Genomic DNA, 16,303 nt, shown 5'->3' with positions numbered 1-16,303 from the left:
AGGAGTAAAACAACTGTCTTTATTTTCTTACAGCATACATATCTTCTGGGTCCCTGAAGCAAACTCCAGGAGCTTGAGGCCCCAAGAGTCTCTCCTAAGCTCCATTACCCCCTGATGAGATGAAGGGTATCATCTCCCACTCCTCTGAGGGAGGGGACATGAGCCAGATCCCTGGCTGAACACGAGAGAACATAACTCTTCCCCCTAAGGGGAGAGCACACAGAGAGAGAACACTACATTTAGGCTGCAGCTCCCTTTAATTACCAAGAGAGAGTCCCAGTTCTTAGCCCCGATAAGTAGGCAGTACCTCGGCCATGCCCTCCCCCCCCCCCCCTGTGGCAGGATTGCCTGTAGGTGAGGTCAGACAATAGTCCACATGTGCAGTTTCAGGGTAAACCAAATGTTGAGTGGTTTTTTTTCTCCACAACACAAATAAACATTTGGGCACACTGTCCCTTTAAGGCAAAACTAAAAAATAATGCCTAGTCCCCATAGGGAGATATTGCTAAACATTCCAGACCCTACATATTGGGCTGGCTGGCTTTGTCCAGTTCCCAACCCTAAACATATACCCCGATAGTTATGGAACAATATTAAAGTCCTTACAGTATCTTTGTTTGGGAATCTCTGTCCCCTTGCCCAGGACAGCTCTGTAGTCTGAGTCAGCCACCTACTACAACCAGTAGCCTCCTTATCAAGCCTGTTGTCGGCTGTCTCAGCTTACTTCCTGATTGCCCAAGTATTATTACTGGGTTTACCTTCTGAGTGCTGGATGAAGGACTAAGATGTATATTTCCCAGGCATAATTATCTGTACCTGACTTCACCCTTTCACACACCCCTGTAACTACTAGAGACTACTAGAGAGTTACTTATGGAAGCAAGGTCAAGGGATTAACCCTAACACTGCTTTTGCTGGTACCAGGGCGTATATGTTAGGCAGAGGAATTTAGTAGCCAGGGGATACATGGCTACATAAAATAGAAGAAAATGGGACTTAAGGCAAACAATTGTAAACTTATGGCAATATACTATTGCTGTTATATTATTATTGTATCCTTTAAATAATATGTCAATTGTTAATACAATGTGTTGACCATGAACTATACAACCTAAAATATAGGAAAATAATATGAGTTTTAAAGGATAAAAATACAAGACATAGCAGTACTATAGAAAGCAAAATGAAGAAAATAAAATAATCTCACAAGTATATTGTTAAACATTTTTACAGGCCCTGTAAGATCAGAACCCAAACCACCACACCATATATATATTTGTTTCAAAAAGCAGTGCTAATGATTGTGACCTCATGTAATATAACAAAGACAAAAAAGTCTCAGTGCTACATCTAATATGACAAATTATATAGTTAAATACTTATCTGTTTTTCTTTTCATACTTGAGGGTCATTTAGTTCTATTCATTGGCCAAAGCATTTTAAGCTTGCAAACCATGCCACGGTAACCCCTCTTTTGTAAGTCCTTACACTGCTGTACACACAAAAGGGTCTCCTAACCTCCCTAATGGACTGAGAACTGTTTTAATAGACTGGTAATTCACAGGTGCGCAATAAGACCTGCAGTTTAAAAGGTGGGATGACTGAGCTTTAATCCAGGGAGAAGGGGTCACAAACCTTTTTGTCTTATATTTAAAAAAAAATGGAGTCTTAACTTTCCTTTGGGTTCATTTACAGTAAATAAAGTAGTGTTAATCGGGGGTGTTTGTCTGTTTCTCCGCAATGATAAGGTAATGCGATTTATACATGTCCCCTCTTCGTCTATAATCAGTATGAAAGGCAGGGAAGTGTGGAGATATTAGGGAATATTGCGTACCATTGCTTTTAAATTGTCAAACAAAAAGTACTAATACTTGTTTATTTGCACACACCGATTCCCTTGACCTTGGAGACTGGAAGGAACTCTCCCTACCCCCAGTACACACCTCCACAAAATATTCATATAAATAAACCCACTCCCAAAAAACTGGAGGTACAAAAGGCAGCAGCTTTTATAAACAAAAAAATGTCACTCTCCTTCTGCACTGGTCAGGAATCTCTTTCATCACCTCTCTGGGGGCTGCAGACCCGCTGTCATCTGTGACTTCACTCCCTGCCAGCTTCACGAGAAAGGGCCTCCTCCTGCAGTTCTTACACAGACCATATTGCCAACCCAGATAACTTCCCCTTCCCAGACGCAGACTCCAGTCTCCACAAAAAACTATTTGAAAGCAAAAACCGCTTTCCACCAGGGAGCGGCCAACTGTGTGTGCTGGTACTATTGAACTGGGCAACCAACTGATTTCAGGCTCTTGTCTGATTCAAAACATCCCCAAGCCCCTCCCTCTTCTTCAACCAGGTCATCAACTGACACTCCGGGAGGCGAGAGGGTAAAGAAGGGGACAGAGAAACAGCTCCCAGCCAGCCTCGCGACCTGGTAAGACTCAGGGGTTAAGAAGAGCTCAGCACCAACTATCATGAGCCCCCTCACCTGTTTACTAAGCAAGAATATTGCTTAAAATTTACATTTACAAAAATAAGGCACACATCAGTGCCCCCAAATTTTTATTAAAATCAGAGTTTTTCTTAATTTAAACACAGTTCCATTACTTGTTTTAAGCCACTTTGTACTGAATTTATCAGGTGGGAAAGATAAAGAAAAGTACAATATTCCTAAATGCCAAGTTACATTGTTTTCAAACATTTCCTGGATAAACCTTAAAACTTATTTTAAAATACTTATAGTTGTCCTTTTTAAGCCATCAGTCATCTAGTTTAACCTCTTCAATGCCAGAGTGGCCATGGTAACAAAGTTCCACGCCATGCTCCGTTAAGGCGTGATCATGTCATCACACGATCACAGCATCAATGTGGTAATCTGAATGGTAGAAGAGGCTCCTCCTCTGCTGTTTAGATGGTGTTTGAATTCACACTCCCATAGAAAACAAGCAAAGGCATAAGGTAGCCCCTAGCGTGCCTGCCATGAGGATGTACAGCGTATTTCCATAGGGCATTCAAAGGGTTAAACCTAACAATATATCACAATGATCCTTTGTGCTCAGTTGGTCTTATGTGGGGCTAAAACATTAAATGGGGATGTTTTATTTTTAATTGTAAGCAACTCTTATGTCACCCTTAATGTCTCAAGGATGCTACATTACTTCAACAAAATAGCATACTATGACATTTTTATTGCATTCTGCAGTGTGTCTGCAATTTGCATAGTTACGAAAATGTCATCAGTTGCTATCAATTGAAGCAATGACCCGTGTCAAAAACCATTGATATTTCCAAAGCACAACTTGAAGTTATTAATAAAGAAAGCATAATGAGGATTAATACTGTACCTTTGTGTTAAACAACTTTATTTTGAACTGTTGAACCTCACCAAATCTACAGTAGAACTTGAGCCAAGGTCAAAATATATCCAGCATGTATTGCTGTATATAGAAATCATATACTTCACTCTTTTGCCTAATGAAAGCATACAGTATTTTATTTGTAAAATGTTTATCTCAGCGGGTACCTTGATGTTGGAACTCACTACTACTGTATGCTACTGTAGGTATGTTGATCCACTTTAACATTTGTACTTTTACTGCAATGTAGGGAAGCTGTAAATCAAACTTGCAACATATATTTAAATCTCTTATAGTGCAGAACAATGCTTTAACTTTTGTCCTCATTACCATGTCATTACTTAGAGGAATTTTTAAGCAGGTTCTGTGACTTTTGAATTAGTTAATGGTTGACATGTTAAGTCCCATAGTAACACATTAATAGACCTGATGAGAAAATGCTTTTACAGTACATCAATATTGCTCCAACATACTGTAGAAAATGTATGGATACTTTTAAAGTGAAGTAATTATTCGTGATAAAAACAGGAAAGTAAATAGTATTTAAGCAAATAGATTTTTAAACAAACCAAATGGCATCATTAACGTGTTTATGTTGGATGTTACACATGTAAATGTACTTTTTTTAGTTTACAAGTAGAGTACACACAGAAACAGAGAGCTCCAATGCTACATCCAACATGACTAATCATATAGTCAAATGATTATATGAAAAACAAATAAGTTAGGGTCACTTAGTTAAATTCTTTGGTTAGAGCATTTGTAATCGTGTAGACTAAGTCAAGGAGTGCCCTCTTTTTCCCCCCTGCAAGTCCTATCACTATCTCTGGGAAAAGTCTCTTTACCTCTCTAATAGAGGCAGAAGTCTTAATAGACAGGTTATTCATGGCTGTGTCTCAGGACTGTTTAAAGGTGGTCAGGGTAAGTTTGGAAACAGGGAGGATGACAGAGACCTCTAAACAATTGTGTATAAGTAGAGTGAAATGAAGGATTACAGATAGTACATTGAATGCAAACATACAAATTGTGCTATATGTGATAAAGGATAGGAATTATTAAAAAATACAACCATTTTATTACTTTTCTCTTCTACCCCATGTATGAATGAGGACATCACATAGACTTGACTTAGGTCAACCGTCAAAACAACATAATGTGTGTCAACATCAGGGATGCTCAAGTTCAGTTCTCAATAGTTAGTACCAACAGGCCAGGTTAAGGCAACACATACCTAAACAAGTTGTCTTAGTAGTAATGAATGCTAGGTTGGTTGATTAGTACAGTATGTGGTAGAGAAATCTTGAAAACCTGACAATGTTTGAAGCCCTTGACGACTGAACTTTAGCATCCCTAGTTTACATAAATGGGGTGTAAAATCCATTATGATCCCATAAACATTTCTAATAGTTATGGCTGTGAAAACGGTTTGCAGTTCAAAGCTTTAAAGCAGCAATCATTTAAAAAATATATATTTCAAACTAAGTTATTATTTCAATGTAGTTATTTTTCCAAGCACAACTTTCTTTCTATATCACGATTTCTAGAGAAAGGACTGTGATAGGGGACATAGATTTGGCTGCTTTTAAATAAATGGTAAATTAAATTGTGTGATTTCACCATTACCCCTACCTGTAAATGGTATAAGTTAGTTATTTATGTACAGTATGTACAGTTTATTTTAGCAGTCCTATATATGTTCCACTTAAAGTATGTGAAACAGTGATGAGCCCTGGGGCTGTATCTGTATTGTGCCTGTGGAAGGGGATTATAAGCATTGTCCTGGCCCACCTTCAACCCCAGTAATCTCATCAACCGGGTCTATCACCCTGTGTAGAGACCAGGAATATTGTTCCTACCCAGACTAGCTGGCATCACTGGATCAGGGGTATACATACTCCTTCTCCCCTGCCTCAAGAGAGTCATTCTGGACTTGATATTCTTTGTGAAGGATGTGTGCTGATAGGGGACTCACAGAGCCCCTGTTAAAAAAAGAGCTGACAGGGAGTCAGCAGAAGAAAACTGAGGAGACCCAGTGCAGTGGTCTGGAGCATCCAGTGCTGCTCCAGTCTGTAAATGCAGCGCTGACTGGAGCTGCAGTTCTGTCTAGTATTCTGATTCCTGGTGTAAATTGTCCTGATCTCCCTTGACAAGGACTTATTGCTATTTTTCTTCTAGTCTTTTGTCTGAGTTCTATTGACAATTTCAATCCATGCCTGGTGCATTTTAGGAATAAAACATTGCACAAAAATACCAAACCAGTTTACAGAGATAGTGGCATCAGTAACTTCAAATGATAAATGCAAGCAAATAAATATAGATGTTCCCTTTCTGTGGGAAAGGGACATCACTGGATGTACATCTTTTATCCAGGCACTTAATAATCTCAACATCCATCTTACTTCAGAAATTTCTGAGGTGTCTATTTCCTTTTTGGATCTACATATTCAAATTTCGAACGATTTAAAGATAGATATGGATGTTTTTTGTAAGAGTACTGCAAGAACAGTTTACTACATTTCGATCCAGTCACCCTTAAGAGAGGTATTCCAGTAGGTCAACTATACCATTTTTAACAGAACTGCTGTGTTATTTAGAGAAAGAGAGTATAGTAAAAGATGTTTTAAGAGAGCTCTCTATTGTGTCAAATGTAGAGATAGGAACACACTACTGGTCCCCACTACTGGTCCCCCTAAGTAAATCCAAGACCAGTTGACCTACAGTATTGTACTAGTAAGATTTATTTCCACGTTCAACCAAAATTGGGACGACGTTAGGTCTACTCTTCAAAGACACTGGGTGATTTTTAATGGCAGACATTTAGTGACCTCAATCGGACTAAGGGTACTTATGACAGCAAAAAGAGCAACCAATTTGAGAGATCAGTTAGTGCACAGTCACTTCAACAGCACACTGGCCGCTAGAAACTTATCCAAATGCACCTTTGCATGTGACAGTTGTAAATGCTGTGGCTTTATTCCCAAGAGAAAAATCTTATTTAACAGTAGAGTCAGACTAGAGAGTTTACAGTGAAAGATTTCTTTAATGGTCATACAAAGGGGATCATCTATGCACTAGCATGTCCCTGTAACCTTCTATATGTGGGTATAACTTTGAGAGAATTAAAAGGAACATGCGTGCAATATTAGAAATGCAAGCAAGGATTTAGCTAAGGCTAAGCAATTGACTAGTGTTGTCAGACATTTCCATTGCAGGCTTGCTAGCTCCCCAAGGTTTTGCTGGCTTGGGGCATTGAAAAGTGTCACTAGATAGTAGGGGTGGCAATCTGGAATTGGAGCTCCTCCGTCATGTGACTAGATAGATCTTTAATCAAGGTTGCGTCACCCCTAAATTGCTTAATGAAGATCTCAGTTTTTCATCTTTTATTTAAATTTATTTGATCAGACTAGGACAATAACTTTGGGGTACTCTTGCATTACATGTGTATTAGGACCAATACATCTGTACCTGTCAGGGTTAATACGTTTTGACTAATCACCTATCTCTGACTCCTGCCATGTTTCTCTTATTCCAATCAAGTGACGTCACGTGTTCAGGGTATTAAATCCTATGATGAGCCATATAGTGTCATGCCCCTGACAAAGCCTTTTTGGTGAAACACCATGTTGGGCGCACCTGTATCTACCTCCCTGAGTCAAATTGGCCGTTCCCTGGAATTCCTGTCTGCTGTTTTTTCATATGCCTACCTTTCCTGCTCAATGACTTAGCGGACAGCCTACAGCGACATATTTGGCTGTTCTCCTTGCCGATCTGCCAATTCAGCTATATCTGGTCTACAGCTTATGTAACTCTGATAGCGGCACACTTTCTCCTCACCTTGTCCTGCGCCTGCTGACTGACCGCGGGTCACCCTTTCCATCTGCATGGTGATGAGTCTGTTTCACTCTAAAGCTTCCTGAAGTTCCGGTTGCAGTAATTTGTTTCTACTTTGTGCTAAGTCTGCAAACGGACCACGGGTTTCCTTACAGGACCCTGGGGCTTTGCCCATTAACCCCTGCTGGACCTCTGGTGATGTATATTCTATTTCATGTGCAGGACTCATAGGCTCCGTTCATTTGGGACTCCCTGTTTCTCTCTGCGTCATTGCAGTATTACATTCTGCCCTTTTTGTTAGGGCAAGGGTATTTAGGAGCTATTATCTACATGTAATTCAATACTATTCTACTGTGTTATTCACTCACCTCATATTCATGAGTGTCTTCATTGTTCACCCTCTAGGGAGGATACATAGTTTGGACTGCTGCTACAGTTTACACAATATTGTAGCATTGTTCTCATTGCTATTTATACTGCTCCCTCCTGACATTTGGATACCTTTTGCATTCATAGTATCCTGTGCCATTGCGTTCCACTAGGGTTTACTCCCATGCTACACGTGTAGCTGTTCATTTTTGCAGCACTGCTATTGTTAGGTATTTTGTAGCTTTCTGCCGGCAGGCAGGCAGGCATCCATTTATTTTAGAGGGGACTATATGTCACCCCTCTTAAATTCCATGGATTCCTGTTATTTTTTTACCCTATGTGTTTGTGTGATGATATCTTCTAGTACCTGTTACATTTACATCACCATCCACATTACACCTCAGGAACAACAAAGCATTCAATTGTATCAGAGACACATTTGCAGGCCACTCAGACACGGTTGGTTATATGTTTTTTTATTTGTATTTTATTATGTATGTCTCTCATCGTTGTTATGAATAAATTTGATATATTTTTGTGCGGACACATTGAGTGCCCCTTAATACAGAATTTCTGCAACCCCTGTCTCTTAGGAGTCGCATTTCTTTTTTGTTATATGTTTATTCTTTGCTCCTGGGTGCACCGCCTCCTTGATTAGGTTTGGCTGTTCAGCTGTCATTCATTGGTAGCAGTACTTTCTCTATCTCCCCTTTTCTAAATAAATGTTTACATTGATGCAAATTGCTGCTATGAAAGGTGAAGGGGATATGGCGATAGCTAGCCTTATACCCTTAAAATCTGAGTCCAGTTAGAAAGTGAAATAAAATACTTCCTATACAGATTTAATTATTGTAGTTATGGGTGTTTAAAAACATTGGGCAGTGGTAATTGTTTTTTATCTAAATGTAATAATATGTTAATGCTGATCTTAAATCCTAGATTTGTTTAAATCTGTTGTAAGAAAATATAATGAAATTACCGGTTTAGTAATATTAATTTTAATAATTATTATAATAAACTTTCATTCTGATATAGTACTATTAAAAACACAACACTAATAACAATTTATCTTTGGTATACAGTAGAAATAATGGGAGCCAATTAAAAATACGAAAAACTGATTGAATATCATAAATCTAGTCAAATACTTAAAATTTTGCCTATGATTTGTCACAGAATGTAGTAAAGGTTTTCCTTTTACTTTGACACCAGATTTGTGCTCTGTCCCCTCCCTCTTTGTCCTTTTTACTGCAGACTAATGTGTTAATGGATGTGTTTTATACGAAGAAGTAAACGTCCCCATAAAACTATTTATGATAATTATGTGGCAAGTTTTTTTTTAAATTTTACTTGTAGTATAAAGATAGGTTGGACTACTTTTTATTATCAACTGTCTTAAGTTTCTTCATTCGCAATCAGGATGATAAAACCATCAGCAGGAGAACTAAATGGATGGGCTTAATAAACATTAGCATTAGTAAGTTACACCCAAAGTAACTTGATATTGTTTTAATGATCTGGCCGTGGGGCTTAGATGTAAATCTAACATTGCGCTAGTCCATTTTATTACACTTAATACAAATACATAGAATAGTCATTAAGGCTTATTAATTGTTCACTTCTGTTCTTTATGGTTGTATGTAGGGACACGAGAAAAAAAAACAATCTAGAAATATATTCGGACTACGTGGATCATGCTATTTTCCTGTAATTGCATATTTCACTATTTATAAGGAGCATGCCCTCCTAATCTAGCACATCAATACTGTTATCCTTATTCTCTCATACGTGAAACAATTGTTGGCCTTCATTAGCTTCTTATTTTTGTTAATTTTTATGCATTATTAGGAAAGTTATTATAATCTAGCAAATGATGTTATTACATTTACCTTTGGAGCCAAATTTCACAAGAGGTCACCTGTAATTCAGTTAATGACTGTGTTGTGATAGTAATTGCTATACTTCTGATTGGTTTCTATTTATGACGAAATCCATAATAGAGAAAGCACATTCTAACCTATTTCATCTTTACATGTCAGGCTCAGGTAATTATCTCTGCAGTAGAGAGACAAATTGATTGTGTCAATGGAAATCTTTAACGCAAAGTAGTGGTTTCAGGAAAACTCTGTGGTGCGTTCTTGCATTGTTGTTTGAGCAATACAAAAATCTTCTTGGACACCCAAAGCAAGATTTGAAATGCATTGTTTATACTCAATTCCCATGGGGTGTCTGCTAGACTAAAATAATTGTAATTGGTTTGCAAATTAACTTGCTAGTTATTGACAGGTATCTCTAGGAATGAAGAGTTATATTTGGTCATGAATAATAAGTATCATCTATAGGGAACAAATCCTTGGAGTTATCTTAACAAATGTAAAACTTTTAGGCTGACAGAAAAGACAATAGTTAAAGATCATCGTTCCTAAAATGCGGTTTTGTATTTCCTGTGAGTGAGCACAAGTCCATTGGAAAACCTTTTTTAAATGGGGAGAGGTCCTTATGGTAGTCCCTGCTGCCTGGGACAAAACAAAATGGCAGAACATACTGTAGTTATGTAAAACTTTAATATAGGTTTGTAACAGGGGCAAACCTGTTTACAATAGACAGATTGTTGGGTGTCGGCCAGGCAGTGGTTAATCCCTGTCTGGAGGAAAGCAGGACTATTAATGAGCTCAGTTTAGTCTTAAAAGGCAGGAAAAGGAACAGTTTCTCTGTCTCACTCTGGTCTGCGTACTGATCACAGGTGTATGTCCTTGATCCCTAGGGACACCAGGGGAATGCAGGCCATATCCCTGTGTCCTTGATGCCAAGGGACAGCAGATCTATATAGTTGTATACAGTATGGACTTCCATATGCTGAGGAAACTGTACTTTGGCCTGGGAAAGCACTATTATTTATATTGCTGAGCTGCCTTTTGCTGCACCTTTGCTGAGGAAAAGCCTGTATTTTGTTTTGTTTATTGCACTTTGGGACAATAAATGTAGGCTTTTATTTTGCCAAAGTGAGTCACCTGTTGTCACCTCTGCACGCATCTCTTACAAGGTCTAATGATGTCACTGGCACAATCACTGCCCTAATGTATTGCCAATGCACAAGGATGAGACAAGCAGGGGATTATAGGGGCGTAAAACACAACTATAAAATCTCCCTTACACACTGGAAATCCATAAAACAAACTGTTTATACAGTATAAGTAGATTTATAGATGTTATTTTTAATATGGTAATACTTTCAACTAACACATTTCTCTTTAGTTATATTTCTCTCAAAGTTGATATTCACTGTTTTATTCTGCATTTACATGCTATAAGAGCAGAAAAGACTTGTACAATTTTCTTAAAAAGAAAAAAGAAGTCTACCTGAAGCAAAATAGTGGTATTCAGTATATTTTAGTACAATCCAACTTCAATCACTGGTCAAATCTATTCATTCTAACTCAAAGTGACTGTACTCTAGCATTGGCAATGTAGCCAGAGAGCAGTGTGTTATGATTTTGCATGATGATTTGATGACCTAGTGATGAGCTCAATTCACCACTTAGTAAAAGTCACTGCATACACTGTAAATTCTCTCCCTCTTTGTATTGTATCTCTATCTGTTCCCTACGGGTCAGCTTGACATCAGGTTCTGCAGAGGGAATTGAACTCAGCAGGCAAGCCATTGCATCTCTCAAGCACTCAATGCACAAAGCATTTTGACAGCAGTAAAACATAAAAATACATTTTGAATATATCTTTATGCATTGTATACTCAGATTATTTCATTCTTCAATTTATTTATTTCCAAGAATATCTGTGACATTTGTGTGATTTATTGGAAATGTGTATACTGATCTTTAAGAAGGCACTTATTAAAGAACATGTATAATAGGGTTTAAAGGGATTTTGCTACAGTATCTCATACTGTACCACTAAATGAACAGATATAACAGACTAAAGTTTTAATGCAGGAGGGACTGCAACCTAATTCACAGTAAGCGACAAGTCTCTTGGTTGGACAAACAACCGCAGGGATCACTGATGAAGCTAAATGTAGTAGCGAAATATGTAGGATCAAACAAGAACTGGCCAATAAGCTGCATCACATCCATCCTGTCACTGAGCTGCTGAGCCACCAGAAAGCTGCCCCTGTACCAACCCGATTCCACGCTGCATTAAAAGAACACCCTTCCGGTCTGAGAGGTCATATCCAGCAGTAAAACAGAAATCCGCAGCACTCGTCTTGTGATAATTAAAGGTACATGTATTTATACCATCTGGCAAACAGTGTAAAAATGGGTGATGTTTCAGACTCTAAAAGTCCTTTGTCAAGCTCCAAACCCAATGTAGTTAACACTGGATCTTTATAGTGATAGTGGGAGGTGATTTGGCACCAAACATTACTACCCAGAGCTTCCGGTGGACAAAGGATCATCAGCTGTGGTGAAAGTCTGTGTTACTGCGCATGCGTGTCCGGATACAGTGATTTTCTCCATAGAAACAGTTAATTAGGGAAATAAAAGACTTCCAAATAGTACAAAGTCTATTCCATGATCTTGCTTCAGCCTCTTCCATGTTCTCCACGGGTCCTCCACCTCCGCTGGGTCACGATCTCCGTCGGTGGGAATAGAATTCAGAGGATCTCAGTTATATCTGCTCCCTCCGCACTCGACAGCATCCTTAGGCTAAGGCCCCAGTGCCCACGCTGGGTTGCCTGGCAGTGCTCGTTCCCAACAGCAGCGCAACCTAGTGGACACCTGGAAACACACCACAGGGAGTTGCCTCATTAGCAGAACCGCCACTATGACGTGGCCAGCGCTCTGTCGCCACAAGAAAAAACAAAATCTTTGTCTTTACAAAATTGTGCCAGGGCTCACAAGCAGCTACTGGGGCTGGCCCCATAAAGGGCCGTACCTTGTGTGCGCCGCACACACAGTCACAGCTATGGCCACTGGGGACCTAACCTTAGCAATGTCCTCATGCTGCATGTGCAGTTACTGTGATTGTAGTATGTTAACATGAATATATAGCAGCAGTTATTATTATTATTAGTAGTATTATTATTAGTATTATTATTAGTAGTATTATTTGGAACAAGAATCCCAAGAATAATTATTACGCTTCCAGAACAGAAAATAAACTCATTCCAAATAGAGTTTCTATATCATTCTCTCTCTGAAGTGCACCTAGTGTGACGTTCGTTGCCCAGAAGCAGGACAACCAACAACAGCAGCAGTTACTAGCTTCCATTGCATAATAATATAGCTCTATATACTATATAACAACATGTCTAATGGCTGAAATACCAGTCATAGTCTTTTCAAAACATATTTGGAATGTGAACGTAGAGGCGGGGGAGAAGAGGTGGACGAAATTTTGGTGGAGGTCATTCTGGTTGTGGCGATGGTGGTGATGAATCTTATAAAGTTAAATCTGTCTGGTAAAAAACAGTGAACTTCAAGCTAAGAAGAGTTATAAAAAGGGAACTAAGAGAGAAAGTTCAAAATCAGCTAGCTATGTCCCAAACCCTAGCTAGTCCTTCTGAAACTAAAATGGATAATGTGTGGAAGTATAATATTGAGAAGGTTAGCAAAACTGTAATTTCTAAAAACAAACAGGAAAGGGAAAGTAATAAATTCAATCACAGAGATTTGATGACTTTAAGGAGAAGGGAGTGTATCTGATGATTCATCCATTCAAATATCCCTTGTTATGAATGGGGATTCTGGTAATGATGAGGATATTGCTTTCGGCAACCTATACAGTGGCATATGATAGAAGAGCTGTGCAGGCTGCTCAGGCCCTTTGCAGAAGTCACAGTTTTGGTGAGCAATGATGAAGCTAGCATGTCAGAACATCCTTCTAATATTATAACTCGAAAAAATATTAATCAATATGCAGCATAAAAATGGCGACAATGATTATGAAAATTATGATATTTTGTCAATGCTAAACTGCTTGAATGCCTGGTGAATGACTCCCATGTTGTCATTATGAAAGGGAGAGAGGAGTACCTTCAGGCTACACTTTTAGACCCTACATTCAAAGACAGAATTAAATACTATTTTTCCCCATGGCAAAGAGACTGTGTCTCATTGCAAAGAAAATCTGATTGTTTCCAGGCACAGTTGTAAAGGGAGAGAGGACGTTAATAAAGGTTCTCAGAGGGTATCCTCATATATTCCAACAACACATCATCATCCTCATCATCATCAACATCATCATTACTTTCTTTATTTCGGGCCTTTTGATATTGGTGGTGTTGGTAGGTGTAAAGGTGGTGGTAGCAGTAATTGCAGCTGAAGTCATGGCTCATCCCTATGACAAACGCTCCATCACTATGGCAACAAATAGCATGTGGATTTGGATGTTTGAAAAAGGAAATATTCTAAGATAGTGTTTTTCAACAGGGGTTCCACTTCCTAGTAGGAACACTTGGAATCCATGGGCATCCCTCAAGGGTTTCCTGCAACATTTAAGTAATTTTTAAATTGTACAAAATACATTAGAATTTACAATGCATCTTATCTCAGATGCCCTATTAGAAAGGGTTGGGTTTCTTCAGAATTTCAAAATATAATTATAGGGTTCCTTAATCAAACAAAGTTGAAAAACAATGTTCTAAGAAGATAACTCACCTCCGAGTGTAAGCGACTGTGTAACATGAACAATCGATGAGGATTATGCAGCACAACACAACCCCAAACTTAAAAAAGGTCAAGTGCAACCAGTGTCAGAAGCTAGTACACAATCCACATCCCATCTTGAAAGTCAAAATAATTCACTGTTCTGTAGTGACAGACTCCAGATTGAAAATTGCAGGAACAGACGGTTCCTCGGTCACACTTTAAACTGGGGTTGAAGCCGGCCAAGTACTTTGCATGCTCTGACACCTTATTCCAGCAGGAACAGTCGCTGGTACATCAACCACTGATAAGGGTCTTCTGCCCTCATTGCTAACTGCACCTAAAACAGTTGTTGGTAATTAACTCCTCGATAGTCTTACAGAACTGGCAGAGGCAGAGCCCCTCCGGCCTTGGTTGCCATTGTCACACCTTATAAAAAAAAAACAAAAAAACAAATTGAACCAATTAAGAAACAAATAGAAAATAATATTTGACAAATATAGAAGAAAAAAAAATGTGTCTGTGTGTCTGCATGTGTGTATTTCTCTCTCTGTCTCTCCCATCCTCTCATTATAGGCTACTGTGTCTCACTCTCTCCTCTCTCAAATTGTTGTGCAGATAAATTGGTGTGGCCGTGTCACATAGCATGCTGTAGCTCCGGTTGTGATTTTTTAACAACGGATGAATCCACTAGCAGGTTTGAAAAAGTTCTTAAAATGGATTAATATTCAATACACAGAATTAATTCCCGTTAAACCCACCGATGGGTTATTTTAATGCCGCATAACCGAGCCACATAGGGGGATTTAAATGAATCCGCTCGGATTGAAGTTGGAACAATCCATCTACGGATTTTACCCCATGGAACGTATTTTAAATGGAAAGTCCATACATTTTCGGGAAACATATTTGGACTGGTTCACCCATTTCTTCTGCTTTCTAATTTGGACCCATTGCCTTTACCACTAGAACACTCATACTAACCTTTATACATTTCCGATTACTCCTGTAGAGAAATGTCTGCCTGCAAACTTTTTAACTCTGAAATCAAGGGAAATATCTTTATCCATTACATCAAAATCTTGGAATACAACATGATAAAATCTTACATAATCCTAATAAATACTGTCATTCTTTTCAGGAACTGATTTGTTAGCATGATCATTAGGGGATTTCTCCTTGAAACATCTAGCTTGTGCAAAAATATTGAGCTTTGGAAAATAAAATTGTTAAGAGCTACTGCAGATGTGAAGGAGCTGACTATTATCTACAGAATCTTAAGCAACTGTAGAGCAAACTGTGTATGTAAATGAAAATCGGTTGTGTTCAATGCATACAATATAGGGATTAAAAGGTATTTGTGAACAAGACAGACATAGAATAAGATTTGCACGTGATCAGATTACTGTAGCATAGAACAAGCTAACATCATTAGATCATGGTGGGTACAGAAATAGAAAGGTTCAAGATTGTGCAAGTTCACGTAGGAGAGCCTTAACCCCTGCAGAAGGGGCTTCAATAGAAATCCTGTATTAGTCTGAGGAATTCAGCAGGGATCTGGTTAATTGCAGCTAGAGACAATTAACCAGTCTTTACTTGACTCATCAAAAAACTCCTGCTTGAACGGCAGGGGAGCTTTTTAGCACAGAGACAACGGTGTTGTCAGAAGAGACTCACAGGAAAAGTGGTCTTGAACACAGGACTGTGCTGCCAGCAAGATCACCAGGAACCAGACCTCTATTTCAGGGCAGAGTGGACCCTGGAACCCTCCAGATGGTGACCCCCCAATGGATACCAATCCAGACCCAGAGACTGACATACAGAAAAGGGCCCCCTGCTTACAGGTAAAATTGAAGATGTGTATGTATATGCTGCCACTTCTTCTATGAATCAGTACTTCCACATAATTTAAAGGTGAAGGCTTACTTTTCAAGACCATAACAGGTGAACCATGTCACATGACAGAAATTTTATATTCCATCCCTTATAATCTTAATCAAATGTATGCATTTTCTCAACTTTTTTAAATTTGCAATTGATCTGATTGTAAAGGGAAATGAAAATGAACAGATATCTGCTATGATATACAGTATGTCCAGATCTTTACTCATCCCCAAGTCTGCCTTTTCAAGCTCCACATAA

The 16,303-nt window shown here is 38.7% G+C and overlaps 1 protein-coding gene and 1 long non-coding RNA gene across 3 annotated transcripts in view; one reads left to right on the top strand and one right to left on the bottom strand.

The window, feature by feature from the left end:
- Positions 1-16,303, bottom strand: part of FSTL4 (follistatin like 4) — a 1,082,354-nt gene that overhangs the window by 751,876 nt on the left and 314,175 nt on the right. The gene's annotated exons all lie outside the window — the stretch shown is intronic.
- The window catches only part of LOC142494492 (uncharacterized), a 96,130-nt gene continuing 82,191 nt past the window's right edge, over positions 2,365-16,303 (top strand). Inside the window, exon 1 of one of the 2 annotated variants that reach the window (XR_012801483.1) lies at positions 2,365-2,434. This is a non-coding gene — a long non-coding RNA (uncharacterized LOC142494492). The remainder of the gene's footprint in view (positions 2,435-16,303) is intronic. The other variant, XR_012801484.1, reaches the window with a different exon arrangement.

Source organism: Ascaphus truei, chromosome 5 (genome assembly GCF_040206685.1).
Source record: "Ascaphus truei isolate aAscTru1 chromosome 5, aAscTru1.hap1, whole genome shotgun sequence".
In the NCBI taxonomy this organism is placed as follows: Eukaryota; Metazoa; Chordata; class Amphibia; order Anura; family Ascaphidae; genus Ascaphus; species Ascaphus truei.
This window is presented reverse-complemented; position numbering and strand designations above follow the sequence as displayed.